The 22,353-nt window shown below is 42.0% G+C and overlaps 1 protein-coding gene across 2 annotated transcripts in view; it reads right to left on the reverse strand.

Moving 5' to 3' along the window:
- LOC122807819 (store-operated calcium entry regulator STIMATE-like) overlaps positions 1–22,353 on the reverse strand; it is a 792,354-nt gene that overhangs the window by 688,611 nt on the left and 81,390 nt on the right. The window lies entirely within an intron of this gene.

Genomic DNA, 22,353 nt, shown 5'->3' on the forward strand with positions numbered 1-22,353 from the left:
TTAGTTTAGACAGATCCAGGATAGGATGTCAGGAGTTGTCTTTTCTGGGCACCAGGAAAAGTCTTGAGTAGAAACCTTGTCCCCTTTCCTCTTCTGGGACAGTTTGAATAGCCCTTATACTTAAGAGAGAGAGAGAACTTGCTTTTGAGCCTCTGCTCACGGATTTGGGGGTAGGTCTGGCCAACCGTTTGGGGTTGGTAACGTGTGGAAGTGAAATCTGTATCCTTGGGAAACTATATTTAAAACCCATTTGTCCTGGGTAATGAGTCCCCAGTTTTTGGCCTGTAGAGCGATCTTTCCCCTAAAGGAGCAGTCAGTTGAGAAGGGCTTGGAAGTTTTAAAGTTAAGTCATTGAGACAGTTTACCATAGGGGGAGTCTTACTACTCTCTGCTTTGGAAATGGGAGCCCCCCACCGCTTAGTCCTGTATGTACCTTGGGACTGAAGCCGGAGTGTTCTGCTGGTTCTGGGTTTGGCCTGAGAAGGCCTGGAAGAGGCAGGAAAGGACCAATTCTTAGAGGGCGAACGCAAACTAAATCGTGGAGGCTGTATACTTGCAGGAAATCTTTAACAGTTTGCATAGATTTAGCTTTTTCCTCCATCTTTTCAAGTACTACTTCTGCTTTGTTGCCAAACAGGCGGTCCTGGTTTAAAGGAGCATACAACAATTTAGCTTTAACATGATCTGGCAAAGATTGCTCCTTAAGCCAAGCATGCCTTCTAAGTACAGACCCAGTCACAGCAGCCCTGCAAGATGCCTCTAGTGAATAAAAACCACATTGCAAAGTATGTTTTCCAACCTGTTCAGCAGAATGCATTAAATCCTGTAAATCCTTATTTTCCACACAGTCAGGAATCAACATAATTTTCTGTTTAAGCAATCCCATAACATGCTGCTGATATTTTAACATATGAAACTGTCAGTTTAAGGCCCAAATGGCCAAGGTTGCAGAAGTGTATACCTTCTTACCCCATCTATCCAGCACCTTGGAATGTCTATCAGAGGGGGTAGGATCTTTTGCAGCAATAGCCTTAATGCCCTTGGGTCCCTATGAAATGGTCTCACGATCCACAGTAGGATTTTTGAAAAGGAAAGTGTGAGAGTCAGGAACCCTGTAATATCTATCTGGCTTTCTGGGAGCAGGAGGTAAGGAATCAGGAGCCAAGCTAGACTCCAAAAAGGCATCATCAACAATGTCCAGTACAGGAGGGATAGCCAAAGGCCTGTGCTGGGGCAGAAGTAAGAAATCCCTAAGCCTCTTTTTGGATTCAGAGTAATCCTGGCTCTCCCAGTGGAAATGCTCCCTTAAAGTATGCAAAGTTTCACCAAAAGAATAATCCTCAGGAGGAGATGCAGATGGGATGGATTTCTCTGCATCAGAATCCTCATAGGTGGAATGGTAAATCTTGATCATCAGTGGAATCAGAAGAAATGGAATCCTGATCTGAAGAATCATAATCAGTGCCTTGCCTAGACCTCTTAGGAGGGGTTGGGAACCCCTGATTAAGGTAATTAAATCTTCAGCCATTCTGATCATTGGTTATTTAGGCATAGAGGCCTGACCATGTGGTCATGCGTAGTTTTCTACACGTTGATTGAGTTGACCTTGTTTTGTTGATGGCATCGGTTTAATAATGAAAATGTGTAGGCCTGAAAACACCATCAGATGCCGGTGCCTGGTCAGCTGCTCTGGACCCATTCAAGGGAGAGACATCCGCAGGTTCCATACTTTGAGAATCTCGCGGCATACCAAACTCAGAATGGGTCTCAGTAGAGGCCTGCAAATCAAATGTAGCAGGTATCAGGGGCTGCAAAGCACCTCACTGAGTACCAGTGAACTGGCGACTAGCTTAGGAGAAGCTTAGGCAGCTTTGGACTTCAACCGTCTCTCTCTGTCTTTTTCCTTGCGTTTTTTGTGAACTCCGGTAGTCTGATTGCTAACCGATGACATTTCAGGGTAGTTAAATCTTGAACCAAAATATTTAGAAGCAAAAATATACAAACGCTTAATAGTTCATTGGTTAAATAAGGCACAAAACCGACAACAAGGCACGTTGTGATCAGGGCCTAGGCAAGGAATACAGTACAAATGAATATGAGGTATTTGCTTCCCACAAGTAATGCAATTATTAACTTCGGTAAGGAGCAAGAAAAAGTTTCCCCAATGGGGTACTTCGCTTTAGTTTAAAGATTTCGGTTCTGAAACTCGAAAACAAAAATTCCAGGAGTCGGCCGACCGGCACTTGTGAAGTGCTTCTGCTTCGGGCACCGCGCGGCATGAAAGACTAATTAAAATGGTGTCAGCTGCATGTTTTATACCCCTGACGACTTGACGTCATGGAAGAGGAGACAGCAACCGACACAGGACCCAAGACTTTGTTATTCAGGCCGACTGAGGGCAACCTGTCAGCATATTACCCAAATGTAATGAGTACAACAGTGAAACACGAAGAACATCAGAATCTTTTCCATTTTTCAGCATAAGATTTTCTAGTACTAGGCCTCCTTGCCTCCAGAATGACATCCAATACTTATTTACTGATGGATGGTAATGGAGAGATCAGGTAATTAGCCAGGCTGCCAGGTTCAGGGTTTGAAGCTGAGGGTGCAGAATCTGGCCCTTCTGCTGGGACAGCAGGGTTGGAGTCTGAGGCAGGTGCCATAGTGCCAACAGTGACACACTGCATAAGAGGGGGTACGAGTGTTGGCGTGGCCAGTCTGGTGCAATCAGTATTGCACTTGGTTTGTCCTGTTTGATCTTTAGCAGTACCTTGGAGAAGAGTTAGAGGAGGAAAGGCATAAACTGACAGATTTTTCCAGGTGAAGGACAATGCATCCACTTTCCAAGCTTGCTTGTGGGGAGTCCTTGTGCAGAATTTGTCCAATTGGTAGTTCTGGGGGGGGGGGGGGGCAAACAGGTCTATCTATGGGCTCCCCCATTTGTTTATCAACATGTTGAATATCTTTGGTTCCAGTTTCCACTCGTGTGGGTCCATGAGATTTCTGCTTAGGTCGTCTGCCAGTGTATTTAGCTTTCCTGGCAGGAATTGAGCCTGTAGGTGCACTTGGTAGCTCAAGGCTGTGTTCTACAGAGCCATGGCTAGTCTGCAGAGAGGGCATGAGTGGGTTCCCCCCTGCTTGTTTATGTACCACATAACAGTGGTGCTGTCTGTTCTTACCATTAATTGTCCTGGAAGAATGTGGTCCTTGAAAGCTGTCAAGAGCATTCTGTACAGCTAACATTTCTTTCTGATTGATATGCAGATGCATTTGACTGGGGTTCCATTTGCCCTGAATGCACTTCTCTGCCAAGCGAGTCCCCCAAGCGAGTCCCCCATGCATAGTCTAATGAGTCTGTTGTTAGGGTAGGGGCGGCAGGGGATAGAGTGAAAGGCAGTCCCTTGTTTTGGTGGCAGGCCTCTGCCCACCAAAGGAACTATAACTGTAGGCAAGGAGAGGGGTTGGGAGGGTGGCCTAATGGTTAAGGTGCTTGCCTTGCAAACACAAGGTGCAGGGTTTGAGTCTCACAAGGGTTAACTGGTTAGGCTTAAAATGGCTCGCAAGGGCAGTTAGCCTAGTACTAATCTATGAACCTAGGATAGGAATCATTGCTTCTAGATCCTGAGAATGTTGACACCATAGGCTTTTTAGATATAATTGTAGTTTCCTCATATGCAGTCTTGCATATGGAATTAGGAGAATGCAGGAGGCCATGAACCCCAAGACTTGCAGTATTTGTCTTGCAGATAGCAGGGTCTTTGTGGCCATTAGTTTGAAGTAGGCTGTCAAATGAACTGGTTTCTCTGGTGTGAGGAATGCCATCTGGGAAGTTGTGTTCAAGCTTGCTCCCAGGAATACAATTTGTTGGCAGGGTACCAGATGTGATTTCTCTTAGTTTATGGTGTACCCCAGAGAAGTCAGCACTTTTTGTACAAACGCTAGATGATTTAATAGCATGTCCTGGCTTTCTGCCTGAATCAGACAATCGTCCAGGTATGGGTATATTTGAATATTTCTTTGCCTGCAAAATGCAATGACTGGAGCTAGGCACTTTGTGAATACCCTGGGCACTGTAGATAAGCCAAAGGGCAGTGCAGAGAACTGATAGTGCATGAAGCCTGCTTTGAAGCATAGGTATCTTCTGCAAGATTCCCTGATTGGGATGTGCAGGTAGGCTTCCTTTAAATCCAGTGTTGCCAACCAGGCATCCTTGCCTAGCATAGGAAGCAACTGGTGAAGAGTTAGCATTGTGAATTTTGGGATCACCAAAAAAAGAGTTTAGTTTAGACAGATCCAGGATAGGATGTCAGGAGTTGTCTTTTCTGGGCACCAGGAAAAGTCTTGAGTAGAAACCTTGTCCCCTTTCCTCTTCTGGGACAGTTTGAATAGCCCTTCTACTTAAGAGAGAGAGAGAAAACTTGCTTTTGAGCCTCTGCTCACGGATTTAGGGGTAGGTCTGGCCAACTGTTTGGGGTTGGTAATGTGTGGAAGTGAAATCTGTATCCTTGGGAAACTATATTTAAAACCCATTTGTCCTGGGTAATGAGTCCCCAGTTTTTGGCCTGCAGAGCGATCTTTCCCCTAAAGGAGCAGTCAGTTGAGAAGGGCTTGGAAGTTTTAAAGTTAAGTCACTGAGACAGTTTACCATAGGGGGAGTCTTACTACTCTCTGCTTTGGAAGTGGGAGGCCCCCACCGCTTAGTCCTGTATGTATCTTGGGACTGAAGCCGGAGTGTTCTGCTGGTTCTGGGTTTCGCCTGAGAAGGCCTGGAAGAGGCAGGAAAGGACCAATTCTTAGAGGGCGAACGCAAACTAAATCGTGGAGGTTGTACTTGCAGGAAATCTTTAACAGTTTGCATAGATTTAGCTTTTTCCTCCATCTTTTTAAGTACTACTTCTGCTTTGTTGCCAAACAGGCGGTCCCGGTTTAAAGGAGCATACAACAATTTAGCTTTAACATGGTCTGGCAAAGATTGCTCCTTAAGCCAAGCATGCCTTCTAAGTACAGACCCAGTCACAGCAGCCCTGCAAGATGCCTCTAGTGAATAAAAAACACATTGCAAAGTATGTTTTCCAACCTGTTCAGCAGAATGCATTAAATCCGGTAAATCCTTATTTTCCACACAGTCAGGAATCAACATCATTTTCTGTTTAAGCAATCGAATAATACGCTGCTGATACTTTAACATATGAAACTGGCAGTTTAAGGCCCTAATGGCCAAGGTTGCAGAAGTGTATACCTTCTTACCCCATCTATCCAGCACCTTGGACTCTCTATCAGAGGGGGTAGGATCTTTTGCAGCAATAGCCTTAATGCCCTTGGGTCCCTATGAAATGGTCTCACGATCCACAGTAGGATTTTTAAAGAGGAACGTGTGAGAGTCAGGAACCCTGTAATATCTATCCGGTTTTCTGGGAGCAGGAGGTAAGGAGCCAGAGGCCAAGCTAGACTCCAAAAAGGCATCATCGACAATATCCAGTACAGGAGGGATAGCTAAAGGCCTGTGTTGGGGCAGGAGTAAGAAATCCCTAAGCCTCTTTTTTTAATCAGAGTAATCCTGGCTTTCCCAGTGGAAATGCTCCCTAAGAGTATGCAAAGTTTCACCAAAAGAGAAATCCTCTGGAGGGGAAGCAGAGGGAACAGAGTCCTCTGCATCAGAATCCTCATAGGTAGATAAGGGTAAATCCTGATCATCAGTGGAAACCGAAATTTCAGAATCCTGGTCAGAAAAATCATAAGCAAATTCAGTCCTAGGTCTCAGGAGGGGGGAAGGTTAGATTCCCCTGATTAAAGTGATAAGGTCTTCAGCCATTCTTCTCATTGGTTATTTAGGCATAGAGGCTTGACCATGTGGTCTGGGCGTCTGTTTTCTAAGCGTGGATTGAGTTGTAGGCCTTGAAGAAGAAGATGGCGTCGGTTTAATAATGAAAGTCAGTAGGCCTGAATACACCATCAGAAGCCGGTGCCTGTACAGCTGCTCCGGACCCATTCAAGGTAGAGACAGCCGCAGGTTACACAGTTGAAGCATCTCGCGGCATACCGGACTCCAAATGGGTCTCAGTAGAGGCCTGCAAATCTGAAGTAGCAGGTATCAGGGGCTGCAAAAGCGCCTCACTGAGTACCAGTGAACTGGTGACTAGCTTAGGAGAAGCGTTGTCAGCAGCTTTGGACCTAACCGGCCTGTCTCTGTCTTTATCTTTGCGTTTTTTTGGAATGTCGGTAGTCGGGTGGCTTGCCGAAGCCATACCTGGACAGTTGAACCGAGTACCAAAATATTTAGAAGCGTAAATATACAAGCGATAAATAGTTCATGGTTTAAATAAGGCACAAAACCGACAGCGAGGTACGTAGTGGTCAGGGCCTAGGCAATGAATACAATATGAATGAAAATCTTTATGAGGTATTTGTTTAACACAAGAAATACAATTATTGACTTTTACTGACATAGGTTTAAAGCAAGAACAAGTTTCCCCAATGGGGTACTTAGCTTTAGTTGAAGACTTCAGTTCTGAAACAATTTCCTACCGAAGTAATGCCGTGTGAAGTCAAAACGGCATTTGATAGTGCGTTTATTAAACCTAGCGCAAAACCGACAAACTGTGATGTCATGGTCTGGGCCTAGGCAAGAAATACAATAGGAATGGAAGTCCTTATGAGGTATTTGCTTCCCACAAGAAATGCAATTGTTAACTTTTTCTGACATTGGATTGAGGCAAGAAAATGTTCCCCAACGGGGTACTTAGCTTTATTGAAGACTTCGGACTGAAATTCAAATCGAAAATCTCAGGTGTTGGCCAACCGGCACTTGCGAACTGCTTCTGCTTCGGGCACCGCGCAGCAAGAAAGACTGAAGAAAACAGATTCCTCTTATATACCCCTGGCGCACTGACGTCAAGGAAGAAGCAACAGCAACCGACGCTGGACCAAGACTTTGGAATTCGGGCCGACTGCGGGACCGCCTGACGGCAGGATAACCCAAGTGTGAAGACAGCAGCAGGGTAACACGATGAACATCGAAAATTTCAGGAGCTGGCCGACCAGCACTTGCGAACAGCTTATGCTTCGAGCACCGCACAGCAAGAAAGACTGATGTAATGGCATCGGCTGCATGCTTTATACCCCTGACTACCTGACGTCATGGAAGATGAGACAGCAACAGACGCAGAACCCAAGACTTTGATAATCAGGCCGACTGAGGGCTACTGCAAGCAGATAACCCAAATGTGATGACTGCAACAGTAAAATACAAAGAACATCTACAATATACAAAATGCAAATAGAACAGGCCCGAGATCTGGTGACGGTGCTTCAGTTCTAATCAGAAGTGCCTCTCTTATCCCTGTAGATCGTACTAATTCTGATAATGCAGACGAGTCCCAACTGGTTACTCTCTCACACATCACATTACGTGGCCATACCCACACTTGAATTGCCACAGTCTATTTTATGTAAAACTTTACAACTTTTGTCCTGTACAGACATACACAACACAGTTATTCTTGGGGATTTCAACAGCAATGCTATTGGGAAAGGCTCTCTGCCTCTCAACACAATACCACAGAAATGTAGCCAAAATAACACAAACTCCTGCTCAAACCAATAAAAGGACTGGCTCTAGCTCCACACTTTACTTAATAAGTCAACATAAAACATAGGTGCCCTATGAATGAAACACTCCCCAAGGCTCCAAGTGACCACTCACCCATTAAACCCATATAATGAATCAGAACGTTTAAAAACCCTCCTCTCCATTCTACCAAACTACCAAATGTAACACTGCATTTTTAAACATTTAGTGTTACCCATTTTCAGAACACCAGTTATTAATATGAGCAACTTGGCATATCAAGAGGGGATTCAGGTATAACACCGAGTTTACAGCTGTTGGCAAACTTGGTTAATCAGAGATTCTGATTTTTTGATTTGGAAATCACAGAAGTATATGCCAAATAGCAAAGGATCTAGCACAGAACCCTGCGGTACCCCACTGATTACTTTCATGCTCTCTGAGGGCGTTCCTGCCAACCTCATATTGTGAACGGTGTCACCCAGACAATTTGCTATCTATTCACCTACACAGGGATCAGTCAGAAGTGCTTTTAGCCCACTGGTAATGCTGACATGTACAGTATCACATGTTTTGGCAAGGTCAAAGTATACTGTGTGGACAGTGCAAGCACTGTGCACAGCTTGAGTTATCCTGATTCTTTACACAGGATACACAGGATCAACCGTTAAAGACAAACTGCTAGGGGTCATGTCTTACAAGACTTCATACTGTAGTTTATTAGGTCTGTTATGACCCATTCCATAGCCTTGTAAATAAGGTTTGTCAGGCTGATGGGTCAGTATTTCACAAGGTCCGTGGTGGGGCCACTCTTGAGAAGAGACATCATAAAACTACTGTGTGCCAAACTGTGGAAACAAAGCCAATGGTCAGTAGCTAGTCCACCAGCACAGGTTTAGTGTTACTCAGCAGGCAGCCAGGAATGTTAGTAACCAGTCCCACGGAGGACGTACTCCGTTTGGGGAGAGGCAGCCTGAAATATTCGCAAGTCCCGCAGATGATGTATTCTTTGCTTAAGAGAGTACTTTTTTTTTTTGCTCAAAATTTTTCTTTAATTTTCCAATAACAATAAAGAAAAACAAAATAAGTTTCACAATAATAAACTATGTACACAATTTACAAAGGCCTCAAGAGAAAAATAAAGGAAAGAATAGCAAAATGAAAAAGTTTTAACTTTTAAATAGGTTATATAATATTCAACAATTCTTAAATCATGTTTGATTAATTAAAAGAAAGTGTATCCAAATTCATTGTCTTAATAAGAGTAATGACTTTCTCCCAAGGATTATTAGTCCATTTTCTAGGAAAAATTCTTAGTTCTTTAACTTTTATTTCTATTAGTGCTACTTCATCCAGAAGAATCATGAAGTCTTCAAGTTTTGGAATGGATGGTGATTTCCACTTTCTTGTAATGCATTTTTGGCTACTGCCAAAATTGTCCAAAGAAGATATTTATTTTTATTAGTCATTGTGGTAGATTCATTTACTAATAAAAATAAATATCTTCTTTGGACAATTTTGCCAGTAGCCAAAAAATGCATTTTATTAGTCATTGTGGTAGATTCATTTAGACCCGCGGTGGTGGTGCTGCTGTACTATTGTCGTCTCACAGTAAGACGCTGTCCGGTTCGACTCTCAACTAGAGCATCTTCTACGGGAGACATGCGTGAATGGGCGTACCTTCGTTGAAGGTTGTGCGTCAGGGCTGGCAACTCGTCACGTAAAAATTAACTGCCAATCATTAGCGGGCAAGAGTTCCGCTGTGGCGACTCCTAACTGGGAAAAGCCAAAAGACACACACACACACACACATTGTGGTAGATTCATTTATACACAAAAAAAATTAAGGATTTTGATAATACAAAGGTATCAGTGAAAATAGCTTGAAGGAAATTACCAATATCCTCCAAGTATTTTTGAATGAGAGAACATTCATAAAAAATATGAGACCAATATAGCTGTACATTGTAAAGAGCATCTCCAGCATACTGCTTCTTTGGGGAGATTGAATTTAGCTATTTTACTAAGAGTATAGAAGGCCCTATGTAAGAATTTCCAGGAGAAGATCCTCCACAGTTGTAAATTAGAAGTTAATTTTATGGATTGTAAAAGATTAATTTTATTTTCAGGGGATAGGGACAAGGTAAAATCCTTATTGATAAAATTCCAAAAGTTTTGATTAGGGGTAGTTTTATAATTAATAATGATTGTATAGAGCTTTGAAATAAAATTTTCCCAAGTAAATTCTCCATATAGTATTTCATATATAAGAAGTATGAATTTGGGTGGAGACAAAGGAATAATTCTTTATTGTTCTACATAGGTCTCGAGTGAATGAGTTTATACTATTAAGAACTAACCAATCTGAATTTGATAGATTAAAGGTCCTAATTAAAATTTCCACATCCAGCGTATCTAGATTCATTGTGCAATGGTACCAGCATGGAAATTTTTTCATTTCCCAATTATTAAGGATATCTGCACTAATATTATTAAAGAAGTTTTTTGTAAATTTAAATGGATATAACAGTTGTAACCATAATTTGATATAAACATTATTAACAAAACTTCTAACAGCGTTATAAAGTTTATATAATTTAGGTTTGTAGGTTTAACAATATTATATTGTATATTAATACATAGTGTACACCAAAATGAATTATTTAGATCATTCAATTGTAGATTTTTTTATTACTTTATTTTCATTTAGAATAATAGTATGTAAAGATTTCCAAGCTGAGGAAAATTTTGGAACTATCCAATTTAATACTGTTTTGAGATTAGAAGCTTTAATATAGGATTCTAGGTCTGGAAATTTTATTCCTGAAAGCTCCCAGGGTCTAATATGATTTGAGAAAGCTATTCTACTTTTTTTTGATACCATAGAAGTTTCAAGAGAATTCTATTTATCTCTCTTCAAATAGGTTTACTGGGTAATATGGGTATAGATAATGCAATGTAGTTTATTTTTGGTAAAGACTACAATTAATTAAAATGCTATCTTCAAAGTTTAAATGTAATTTATTCCATTTTTCTGTAAAAGTTTTTAGTATACTTACAATGTTATTGTAATTTGTATTCAAAGTTAAAGCTATGTTATGACATAGAACAATCCCTAAATATTTTAAAGAAGAAACCTGTTTCCCTACTATTTCATTTATAGGCATTTTGGTGTTATCATTGGATTTTTTTATTTAATAGTATGTGATTAGACTATGAACTACTAATTTTTAATCCTGAGATATAACAACATTTTTTTAACTATTAAATCTAATTCTTGTAAGGATTCTTCTGAATTTTTTTAAAGTAAGTAGTATATCATCAGCAAATAACATTATCTTAGCATCAAATTGATTATATATATTTAATACCTTTATTTTGGAATTATATTGAATTTCCAGAGAAAGGGGTTCTATTGCTAGTGCAAAAAGAATTGGAGACATCGGACAACCCTGCTTGGTTACTTTAGTAATTCTAATTGATTCTGACATAAATTGTCCTAATTTTACATAGGCTAAGTTATTATTATAAATATTTTTTATGAAAGAAATAAATTGACTAGGGAACTTATACAATTTATTATTATAAATATTTTTTATGAAAGAAATAAATTGACTAGGGAACTTATACAATTTAAATTAGAATGTTCTTTTCAAAATTCTTGAAGAATCAAAAGCTTTTTCAATATCAAGGGAAATTATAAGTGCTTTTTGATTATCTCGGTTTAAAATATCTATGATGGTAAGAATTCTTTAAGTATTATCTTGGGTACGTCTATTATAAATAAAGCCTGTTTGATCTTCAGTGATTAGGTGTGTTAGTGATTTTTAAAATCTATTGACTAAGATAGACATTAACATTTTATAATCATTATTAATCAAAGAAATTGGTCTATATGAGCTGAAGTAATGAGAATCTTTATTTTCATTTAGTATGGGAGTAATTAATGAGTATCTCCATGAGGATGGAATTATACCTTGTAAATAAGATTCATTCAAAGCTCTATGTAGGACTGATAAAGCCGAAGACGGTAGAAGCTTGTATATTTCATTAATAATGCCATCTATACCTGGTGATTTATTGTTTTTCCTTTCTTTCATTTTTTCATTAATTTCCTTAAGGGAAATTTGTTTTTGAATTTCATGGATTAATTTTTCTGGTAAGTTTTTCAATTTAGAAAAATCCAGGCCATGGTCGGAGATATTTTGTTGAGAATCTTTGTTTTTATTTTGTTCCAAGAAATGATATTTAAAGGCATCCTGAATATCACACACAATGTTATTTTCAATAGAATTACTTTTAACTCTTATTGTAAGATTACGCATATGTCTTGGGGATACAGAATAAGAACTTAACATTAGTTTTCCTAGGGCTACATTAGTTTTGTGGGTTAAGATGTCATTATACTTTTTTTTAAGGATTCAATTTCCTTATTCTTCTTGGAGGAAGATCTTGTATTATCATTATTAACAAATGTAATTTATTTTTGTATGTTAGTTCAGACTCCCATTCCTTTGCTTTTTTATTAAACCAGGTAATACTTTTACCATATAAATAGGCTTTCAAGGAGTCCCATAGGATTACTACATTTACCTAGGAGAGTACTTTTTAATAAGTATTCTTTTCTGATGACGGGGGAGGGGGGTTTAGGTCCATGGGTATACGCGAGTCTGGAATAACAAGAGTTCTCTGGGGTGAGGTTGGAACTGGCTTTGCTTGCCAGTATATATGCAATATCCATGGGATCAGAGTAGGTAGGGTTGGTCAGACGGAGAACACAGGAATGTTGGGTATTATGTTGCAACTTCCTGACATACATAAAGGATTTCTACACATCCTTAGGGTCCAATGCTAGTCTAACTTTATGGGATATCTCTGTTTTCCTGAAGGCATTTTTCAGTATCTTGGATAACCTTTTCATGTTAAACTTGAATTCTATGTCTTTAGTTTTGCTATATATTCCAAGGAGCTTTTTTTTCTCTTGTACTGTTTATGCATGGTCCCGGCCGGCCCCCCGGAACTCCCCTTGGCCGCGAAGGGCCAAGCCCGCTCTCATCGGGACTTCAGCGTCCTGATGCGGATCACCAGGGTGGATTGCCATTTCCCTTCCATTTTTGGATAGCTTTGGTAGGTCCCGACAGCCTTACAGGCACATACAACATTCTAGGTAATCATATAATTTATCAGCATAATTACTAATTGTGTCTACATTTTGGGTGTACATTTCCATCTGAAAATGGAGACTTCATCTCAGAAATGTGGGAAGACTGTACATTTGAAGTCTTTGAAAATTGTGATATCTGCCTCAGCTGGTTTAGAAATTTCAAATGAGAAGGTTATCAATTTATGGTCAGATATGACAGGGGAATGACATATCTGTGGGACAGTACATATTTTTGATTTTGACCCGTAGTGTGTTCCTTGAGCACTTGATCCAAGAAATTCTTTCTTATGAAATCAAGGAATTTTTCGGCACAGCCAACATGAGGTTTTGGTCTCCCAGTTTATTATTAAGGGATAGTTAAAGTCTTCCAGGCTGATGGAGTTTTTGTATATGAAGTTCATCTCAAACTAAACTCCCCATCACAGCTAATGCAAATAAACCCCTCCCATCACAGTTGATGCAACAAACTAAATCTCCCCCTTCACAGCTGACACAACAAACTAACCCCCATCACAGCTAACACAAAAAACTAATCCCAGTCACAGCTGACACAACTAAACCCTTCCTGTCACACCTGATGGAACAAAGTAATCCCCCTGTTACAGCTGACACAACAAACTAATCTCCCCCATCACAGCTGACGCAACAAACTAATCTCCCCATGTCACAGCTGATGCAACAAACTAATCCCCCCCACTTCACAGCTGATGCAACAAACTAATCCCCCGTCACAGCTGACACAACAAACTAATCCTTCCGTCAAAGCTGAGGCAACTAATCCTCCCATCACAGCTGATGCAACAAAGTAACCCCCCACCCCCGTCACAGCTTCAAAATAAAACTAAATGTCACTTTTAATAACTCTTGGCTTTGCCAACATTTTTCTCCCCAGGGTAAAATCCCTCCCTCTATCCATCCATCTATCCACAACCCCTTTTTCCTATTTTTACATATAGGGTCGGAACACCTTCTCACTATGCATTACTGTCATATATATCTACTGCAGTGCCTAACTGTAGCATTAGACTACAAGAGACCCTCTATCTAGCCAGACTCTGGAAAAGACTAGGATGCTGTACCTTTCTAGACCAAGCCCCCTACATTGGCACTATCAGCACTCAGTATTATTAGTGTTCTCTATACAAACGCACACATTAAATGCACAAAAAAAAAAACGCACAAATGCTTCCCCCCCAAAGGACCAATCACAATACCGGAGGAATGCCAGGCACCCAGGATTACTGCAGCACAGATTAAAGCTGCATTGTCCAAGGCCAAGAATACAGCTTCCATGGGACCTGACAAAATCCCTGGATGTGTTCTACATGAAATACAAAGTGACCTGGCACTACATCTGTGTGCCCTGTTCAATCACAGCCTCACTTCAGGCTTTGTCCCTACCGAATGGCACACTGCTACAGTCATCCCTCTCCATAAAGGGGGAGCGACTACAGACCCTGGGAATTATTGCCCCATTAGTTTGACAAGTCTGCTATGTAATGCTATGAAGCGTAACATCATGGACATAACTAACAAGGATATATGGAATCTCCAAACTCTAGATCCCATGCAATTTGGTTCTGTAACAGGTAGATTATGGCTGCTCAACCTGGTTGACTTCCTTGAGTCAGTCACCAGAGCAGTGGAGGAGGGCAAGGCAGTTTATACAGCCTACCTCAATCTGACCCAGGCCTTTGATACCATTTCCCTCTCAGGAATTATTGATAAACTCACCAAACTAGCCTGTCAACCCCTATCACTAGGTGGGTTGCAAACTGGCTCACAGATAGAACCCCCAGTGTGAAAGTAGCTGACTCCAAGTCAGACTGCCGACCAGTCACTAGTGGAGTCATCGGTCCTGGGTCCTCTCCTGTTTGGCATCTACTTCTCAGAAGTCCAGGCCAACATGGAGGGACTCTGGCTAAGTTCGCAGACGACTGCAACCTGGGAGCCATTATTAACTCCCAAAGTGATGTACACATCCTATAGAAAGGCCTCACTGTGACCAATGACTGGTGTCAAAACCATGGCCTTAAGCTTAATGCCAAAAAATGCATAGTCATCCCCTTTGGGAAAAAGTCAGTTCCTAAAATTACCACATCAGTGGGTGCCCACTGAACACTGAAGGCGTTAGAAGTGATCTGGGGACACAGGTGGAAAGCAACCTCCCCTTTGACCACCACATTGCCACTGTGGTCAGAAAGTCCTTCTGTGTGGCACATCTCATTACTAAGAGTTTTGCATTCAGGAAGAAAGAGGTCATTGTCTTCTTCTACTCTTCCCTCATTAGGCCAGTCATCGAGTATAATGCCCCTACTGGCATGTACTTCACTAGACACATGCAACAGCTGAAAAGGACACAAAAGTACCTCACAAAGAAGATCCTAGGCCTTAAACCCATGTCCTACACAGAAACTCAAAAACTCCAGCTATTCTCGGTCTCATATCATCTACTAAGAGGTGATCTCTGCTCGACTTACAAAGCCATGTCTGACCCAGCACTGTCAGAAATACTGCATCTAAAGAAATCCCAGTCCCTCCGCACCACATGCTCCAGAGACCTCAACCTCATTACCACAATCAACAGAACATGCTAGAGAAACAGGTTCATAACCCAGAGACAGCCCATGCTCTGGATCAGACTTCCCATAAATGTCAAAACAGAGCATCTCATTGGCTCTCCAAGAGAAATCTTGATGAGTGGATGGGAAATAGAAAGTTCACCCCGGGAACCACTCCAGTGACTCTACTTGATAGAGGCACTGGGAACTAACGTCAGGCAGCACGATGCCAGGGCACTTCTATGGGCTAGGTCTGTAAAGGGTCCAGGGCCGTTAGCCTAGCACACACCTATGAACAATACAAAAATGCAGACGTTAAATGCATAATGTACCACCTTCCTTCATCCATTCTTCTCGGAGAAGAAAACAATAAGCCTTCTCTTCAGGCCATATTCTCTCATAAACGGGTCTATATTGTGCCACGAGTTCTCTTCTCTGATCACTTCTCAAATGCTATTCGTCAACTGTGTTGATGGGGTAACAAATACCAAGAGTATCACTATTAGAGCTAACCAGAAGCCATGGCTCACCCCTAAGGTATATGAGCTTCTGAAGGAGAGAAACAACTTACAGGGCTAAGGACAAAGCAGCCCTAAGTGTAGCAAGTGGTAATCTGAGAGGTATAAAGGAGGCTAAGAGGGAGTATAGCAGAAAGGTACAGAGCCACTTTGGAGATATGAAGGATGCAAGGAGGCTATGGCAAGGCATACAGGAGATCACCGACTACAAAATCAGGTCAGCATAGTGTGAGGACAGTATCGAATTCCTGGACAGTTTGAACATCTTCTTTGGTAGATTTGAGGAAAGAAACAAAAGGTTGGCATTAAAGCTACACACTGATGAGAAGGATGCATTACTCAGGCTCAGCACAGAGGAGGTTAAGAAGAGAGCTAACGAGAGTGAACCCCAGGAAGGCTGCTGGCCCAGACAACATACTGAGCAAGATGTTAAATGCTGCGCTGATCAACTATGCACAGTGCTCAAGAAAATATTTAACACCTCTCTTGCCATGACAAAAGTACCCTCATGCTACAAGGCAACTAACATCATCCAACTACCTAAGCAAACCACTCCCTCCAGCCCTAATGACAATAGACCAGTCGCTCTGACATCCATTGTTATGAAATATTTTGAGTGGCTGATCAAAAAGCATCTTTCATCATGCCTACCTCCTGCTTTTGATTCTCTGCAGTTTGCATACAGAGCTAACCCACCACGGCTGATGCCATATCAGTAGCACTACACATCGCCCTTGTGCATTTAGAGGGCAAAGACAACTATGTGAGGATGCTATTCATAGACTTCAGCTCTGCATTTAATACGGTGGTACCAATGCAGCTGATAGAAAAACTGGCACATCTGGGAATTGGTAAACATCTCTGTAACTGGATCCTGGACATCCTGATGGAGAGACCATGGAGGGTGTGTTCAGGTAAGAACACATCAAAGTGCATCACGATTAACAACAGGGTTCCACAGGGATGTGTTCTCGGTAAACATCTCTGTAACTGGATCCTGGACGTTCTGATGGAGAGACCACGGAGGGTGTGTTCAGGTAAGAACACATCAAAGTGCATCACGATTAACAACAGGGTTCCACAGGGATGTGTTCTCAGCCCACTGTTATTCACCATCCTGACCCATGACTGCTATGGTGAGAACAAGTCCAACCACATCATCAAGTTTGCTGATGACACCACAGTCATGGGGCTCATCACAAAGGAGGACGAAAGGGCGTGTACAGAGAGGAGGTGGCATCTCTGATCAGAAGGTATGATGGGAATAACCTTCACTTGAATGTAAGCAAGACCAAACAGATTATCATCGACTTCAGAAAAAGTACAAGCCACCCAGTGCCCAGTGCTCAGGATCAATGGTGAGAGTGTGGAGAGGGCTAAGAGTACGAACCTCCTGGGTGTACACTTACCACAGGTCAAGAAAGTGCACCAATGCCTCCAGTTTTTAAGAAGGCTGAAAAAAGCTAAGCTTCCTCCTCATATTCTCCTCCACCTTGTATAGAGGTGCAATAGACAGCATCCTCACCTGCACCTGCACCTGCAAGGAAGGTGCTACAAGGAGTGGTGAGGGCTGCAGAGAAGGTAACAGGTTCCAGTCTTCCATCAATACAACATCTTTATTCTGCAAGAAGCATCCGAAAGGCCATCAAAATAATACAGGGCAACACGCATTCAGCGTATGGACTGTTTAAGCATCTGGCATCGGGCAGGAGATATCACAGCATCCGCTGCAAAATTACCAGATTCAGTAACAGTTTCTACCCTACAGTGATTAGACTTCTGAACTCGGGCGCTAGTCCCAGGGGTCTGGACACAAGTCAATTTTTATTTATTTGTGCAATATATACTTACATATATTCTTAATAAGTGCAATATTTATTTATTATATTCATAGTCAGTATTACTAAACTCACTCAAATACAATATTAGACAAATAACTTAGGCATTGTTCAATCTGTAGTGTGTTTTGTATTACATTAAACAGGGTAGTTAATTTAACTCAGGGGAGGGTATTCATTTCGTATACGAGTGTTGGTAAAAGTCTCTGCTCTTTCGTGCGTATATTGGGAGTAGTACTGTATTTGTTAGTTATGTTTATTTCTCTACTTGCATGTGTCGTTGCACTTTCCTTTGTAATCTCAAGAACTAAGGTGATGCATGAAATTTTATTTAGGCTACATGTGTATAGTTCTAAATGACAACGTTTACTTTGACTTCAGATTATGTAGTCAGCTCTATAAACAGGTACACATCACGTTACTGTACATTTCTCTCTGAACTCTTATGAAATACCATTATTCAGACAACGTAAAAACGCTACCTAAATCCAGCTGCATCTTTTTCAACGTATTATTCAAGCTCTGTAAAGCTGCTAATGAATTAAGACAATGGGTAGAAAGGTCAGACAGGCCAAGCACAGAAGGACTCCAGATAAAGAATCTTCACAGTGTAATGCCTTAAACCTCCTTTGCACAATCCCATTGTTCTTCAAACGACTCTAATCATATTCAAAGTGTTCCATCTTCAAGGCTTCTGAATGCCCTTTGACTTATTTCAAGTCTTTTAAAGCCAAACCTTACAACCTGTAGACATGATATGGCACACAAATTTCTTTTGGGCTCATCAGTACAACAGACGTGGTTAAATTTGGCCGCTGTCTGTGAAATCTGAGGTTGTACTACAATTTCAAGCCATCAAACAAAAAATTAATTTTATTTTAAGAGTGAGCTCTCCAACATGAGGACAGACCCCGTGACTCTGAATGCAACATGAGGACAGACCCCGTGACTCTGAATGGAGTGTACTGCACATATAGTCTGATCACACAAATTCAGAAAACCGGGAGAAAAGTACAGTTTTGTACCTACCATAAATGTAGATGTTCGAGTGCTAATACAGCTGCAGTCATAACAGATGGGTTTTCCTGCCGTCAGGCGGGTCCTCGGTCAGCCGAATTCCAAAGTCTAGGTCCAGCGTCGGTCGTCGTCTCTTCCTCCCTGACGTTAGTGCGACAAGGGTATTAAAGATCCAGCCAACGCCATTTTATTCAGTTTTTCTTGCCCCAGATGTCAGGTGGCCCCAGAAGGAAGGCAATACATAAAATTATGTAATAATGCAATGCAATATAATCAAAAAACAGTAGTTGCAAGCAAATACACCATAAAAGAAGACCCCTAGAGGGGAAGGAGGGAGGGAAACCTGGACTGCAGCTGTATTAGCACTCCAACATCTACATTTATGGTAGGTACAAAACTGTACTATGTTCATCGTGCATACAGTTGCAGTCATAACAGATGGGTAGAATCCCAAAGCTAAAAAAGGGGTGGTAGGCACTAGGTGGAACTAGGAGGAGCCAGGATGCCCTGCAAGACTGCAGTGGCAAAGCCTGCTCTAGATTTGGAGTATAATGGTAGGTGATAGTGCTTGGAGAAAGTATGTAGGGAACTCCAAGTGGCTGCTTCCAAAATATCTTTGGTAGGAACCCCCCTGAGGAAAGCTGCAGAGGTAGTTGTGGCCCTTGTGGAGTGAGATCTGATGCCTGCAGGTACAGATTTACCATGAAAAGAGTAACAAAAGCGTATGCAGTGGGCTATCCATTTTGAGATTGTCTGTTTGGAAATAGGCTTCCCTTGAGCTCCTGCAGCATAGGACACAAAGAAAGAGTTGCTCTGATTTTCTGAAAGGCTTTGTTCTGTCCAAATAATAACGAAGCTGTCTGTGAATGTCCAAGGAATGTAGTAGTCTTTCCCCTTTGTTTTGAGGATTAGGGTAGAAGGTAGGTAAGTGGATATCCTGATTCAGGCTACCCTGGATACTACCTTGAGGGCTTGTAGTTCCGAAACCCTATGAGCTGAAATGATTGCCAGGAGGAAGGCTGTTTTCCAAGACAAGTATTGCAGTTCTGTTGAAGCAGCTGGCTCAAAAGGAGGCAAGGTCAGTTTTTCTAGTATGAAATTGAGGTCCCAAGCAGGTACTGGTTGTTTCCTTGGGGGTTTTATATTCTTAGCCCCTCTGAGGAACTGTCTTAAGAGGGGGTGAGAGAATAAAGGAGGATCAGTGTTGTATTCTGCAGAAATGGCTGCGGCATGGATTTTGATGGAAGAGAATGAAAGTCCACTGCTTAGCATCTCAGCTAGGTACTGCAATATTTGGGGTAAATTCAGTATTCCAGGATTATGACCCTTCTTCTCATTCCAGGCACAAAACCGTTTCCATTTTGCAGAGTAGGCTTTTCTAGTAGAAGGCCTTCTGGCCTCCAAAATGACATCCTGCACCTCCTTGGAGAGTAGGGCCTGTTGTGAATTTAAGAAATCTTCCATGCGGCTAGACTGAGTGTTTTCAGCTGACTGTGAAGAGTTTTGAAGTTGTGCTGAGTCAGTAGAAGAGGCATTAGAGGCAGGATCCATGGTGGGGAATGCGTCAGGCTTTTCAGGAGTGGGTACCAGTGTTGTCTTGGCCAGTCTGGAGCAATGAGAATCATCTTTGGTCTGCCTGCTCTGGTTTTTAATAGAACTTTGGGCAGCAGAGGGAGAGGTGGAAAGGCATAAACTGTCATTGTTGCCCAACTGAAGGAGAGAGCGTCCACTTTCCAGGCCTGTGGGTGAAAGGTCCTTGAGCAGAATTTTGCCAATTGGTGATTTCTGTGGGAGGCAAAGAGATCTATGTCTGGCCTTCCCCATGCTTGAGTTATCTTTGTGAAAACTTCAGGATGCAACTTCCATTCGTGTGGATCTGTCATATTTCTGCTTAGGTTGTCTGCCAGTGTGTTTTCCTTGCCTGGCAGGTACTGTGCTTGAAGCTCGATTTGTAATTCTAGAGCCATGTTCCAAAGAGACATGGCTTGCCTGCATAGGGGGTATGAATGGGTATCTCCCTGTTTGTTTACGTACCACATTACTGTGGTGTTGTCCGTCCTTATCAATAGCTGGCCTGGATGCAGTAGGTCTTTGAAAGCTATAATAGCATTTATTACTGCTAGCATTTCCCTCTGATTGATGTGTAGGTGCTTTTCTCTTTGGGACGATTTGCCCTGAATGCACCGATCTGTCATGTGCACCCCCCCCCCCCCCAGGCATAGTCCGAGGCGTCTGTTGTGATGATTTCCTTGAGGCTTGCAGAATGGGAGACCTGTGTTTCTTTGGCATGCTTGAGCCCACCACAGAAATTCCCTTTGAAGACATGGGATTAGTGGTATTATTGTTTCCAAACTGTGGCTGTGTTGAGACCATAGGTTTTTTAGGTACCATTGAAGTTTCCTCATATGCAGCTTTGCACATGGGATTAGTAGGATGCAAGATGCCATGAATCCCAGAGCGTGCAGGATTTTCCTTGCAGTCAGCCTGGTGAAAGTTGCCAGTTTTCTGAAGTATTGAGTTAGTTGCCCTTGTTTCTCTGGCGTGAGGTAGGCCATCTGGGTGTTTGTATCCAAGCTGGCACCCAGGAAAATTATTGTTTGAGAGGGTATTAGCCTTGATTTCTTTTTGTTGACTGTGTATCCCAGAGAATTCAACAACATTATTACAAACGCCAGATGGTTCATGAGTATGTGCTTGATGTCCGCTTGGATCAGGCAGTCGTCCAGATATGGGTATATTTGTATCCCTTGTAGTCTGCGGTAGGCGATTACTGATGCCAGGCATTTCGTGAACACTCTGGGTGCAGTAGATAAGCCAAAGGGCAATGCAGAGAATTGATAATGGGTTGAACCTGCAAGAAATCTGAGGTATCTTCTGCAATCTTGTCTGACTGGGACATGCAGGTATGCCTCCTTGAGGTCCAATGTTACCAGCCAAGAATCCTTGCCCAGCATGGGAAGAAGCTGCTGTAATGTGAGCATCTTGAATTTTGGCACGAGTAAAAAGGTGTTTAGGATGGATAGGTCCAAAATAGGTCTCCAATCTTTTCCCTTCCTTGGTACCATGAATAGTCTGGAATAAAAACCTTGACCCTGTTCTTGTACAGGTACCTCTTGAATAGCTTTCATGTCCATGAGATCTGAAATTTGTTTTTGTGCCTCTGCCCTTTGATTGTGTGGCAGGTTTGGCATGCCTCTCATTTTTGGAAGGGTGTGAAAGTGAAATCTGTAGCCTCTGTCTATAATGTCCAGGATCCATTTGTCTTTTGTGACAATATGCCAATTTTTCGAAAATAATGCCAGTTTTCCACCTAAAGGTGCTGCCATTGGAGCCTTGCTTGGCATGCAAAGGGGAAAGTCATTGATTCTGCTTTCTGAATGGCTGTGAACTATCCTCACCACCTCTGTGTGGGTGCTTGCCGTTGTCTGCCTCTAAATGATCCTTGAGATTGCCCTCTGCCCCTTGGGCGCCTATATCTACCTCTTTGGGGTCTGTCTGTGTCTGGAAAGGACCAATTTCTGGAAGGCGAATTTCTACTGAAACGTGGAGGTTGTACCTGTAGGAAATCCTTTACTCTTTGCATTGATTTTGCCTTCTCCTCCATTTTCTTTAATACCTCCTCAGCTTTAACACCAAACAATACATCTTTTTGAAGACATGCATCTAGTAATTTAGCTTTGACATGATC

Source organism: Protopterus annectens, chromosome 7.part1 (assembly GCF_019279795.1).
Source record: "Protopterus annectens isolate FY-2018-M chromosome 7.part1, PAN1.0, whole genome shotgun sequence".
Taxonomy (NCBI): domain Eukaryota; kingdom Metazoa; phylum Chordata; order Ceratodontiformes; family Protopteridae; genus Protopterus; species Protopterus annectens.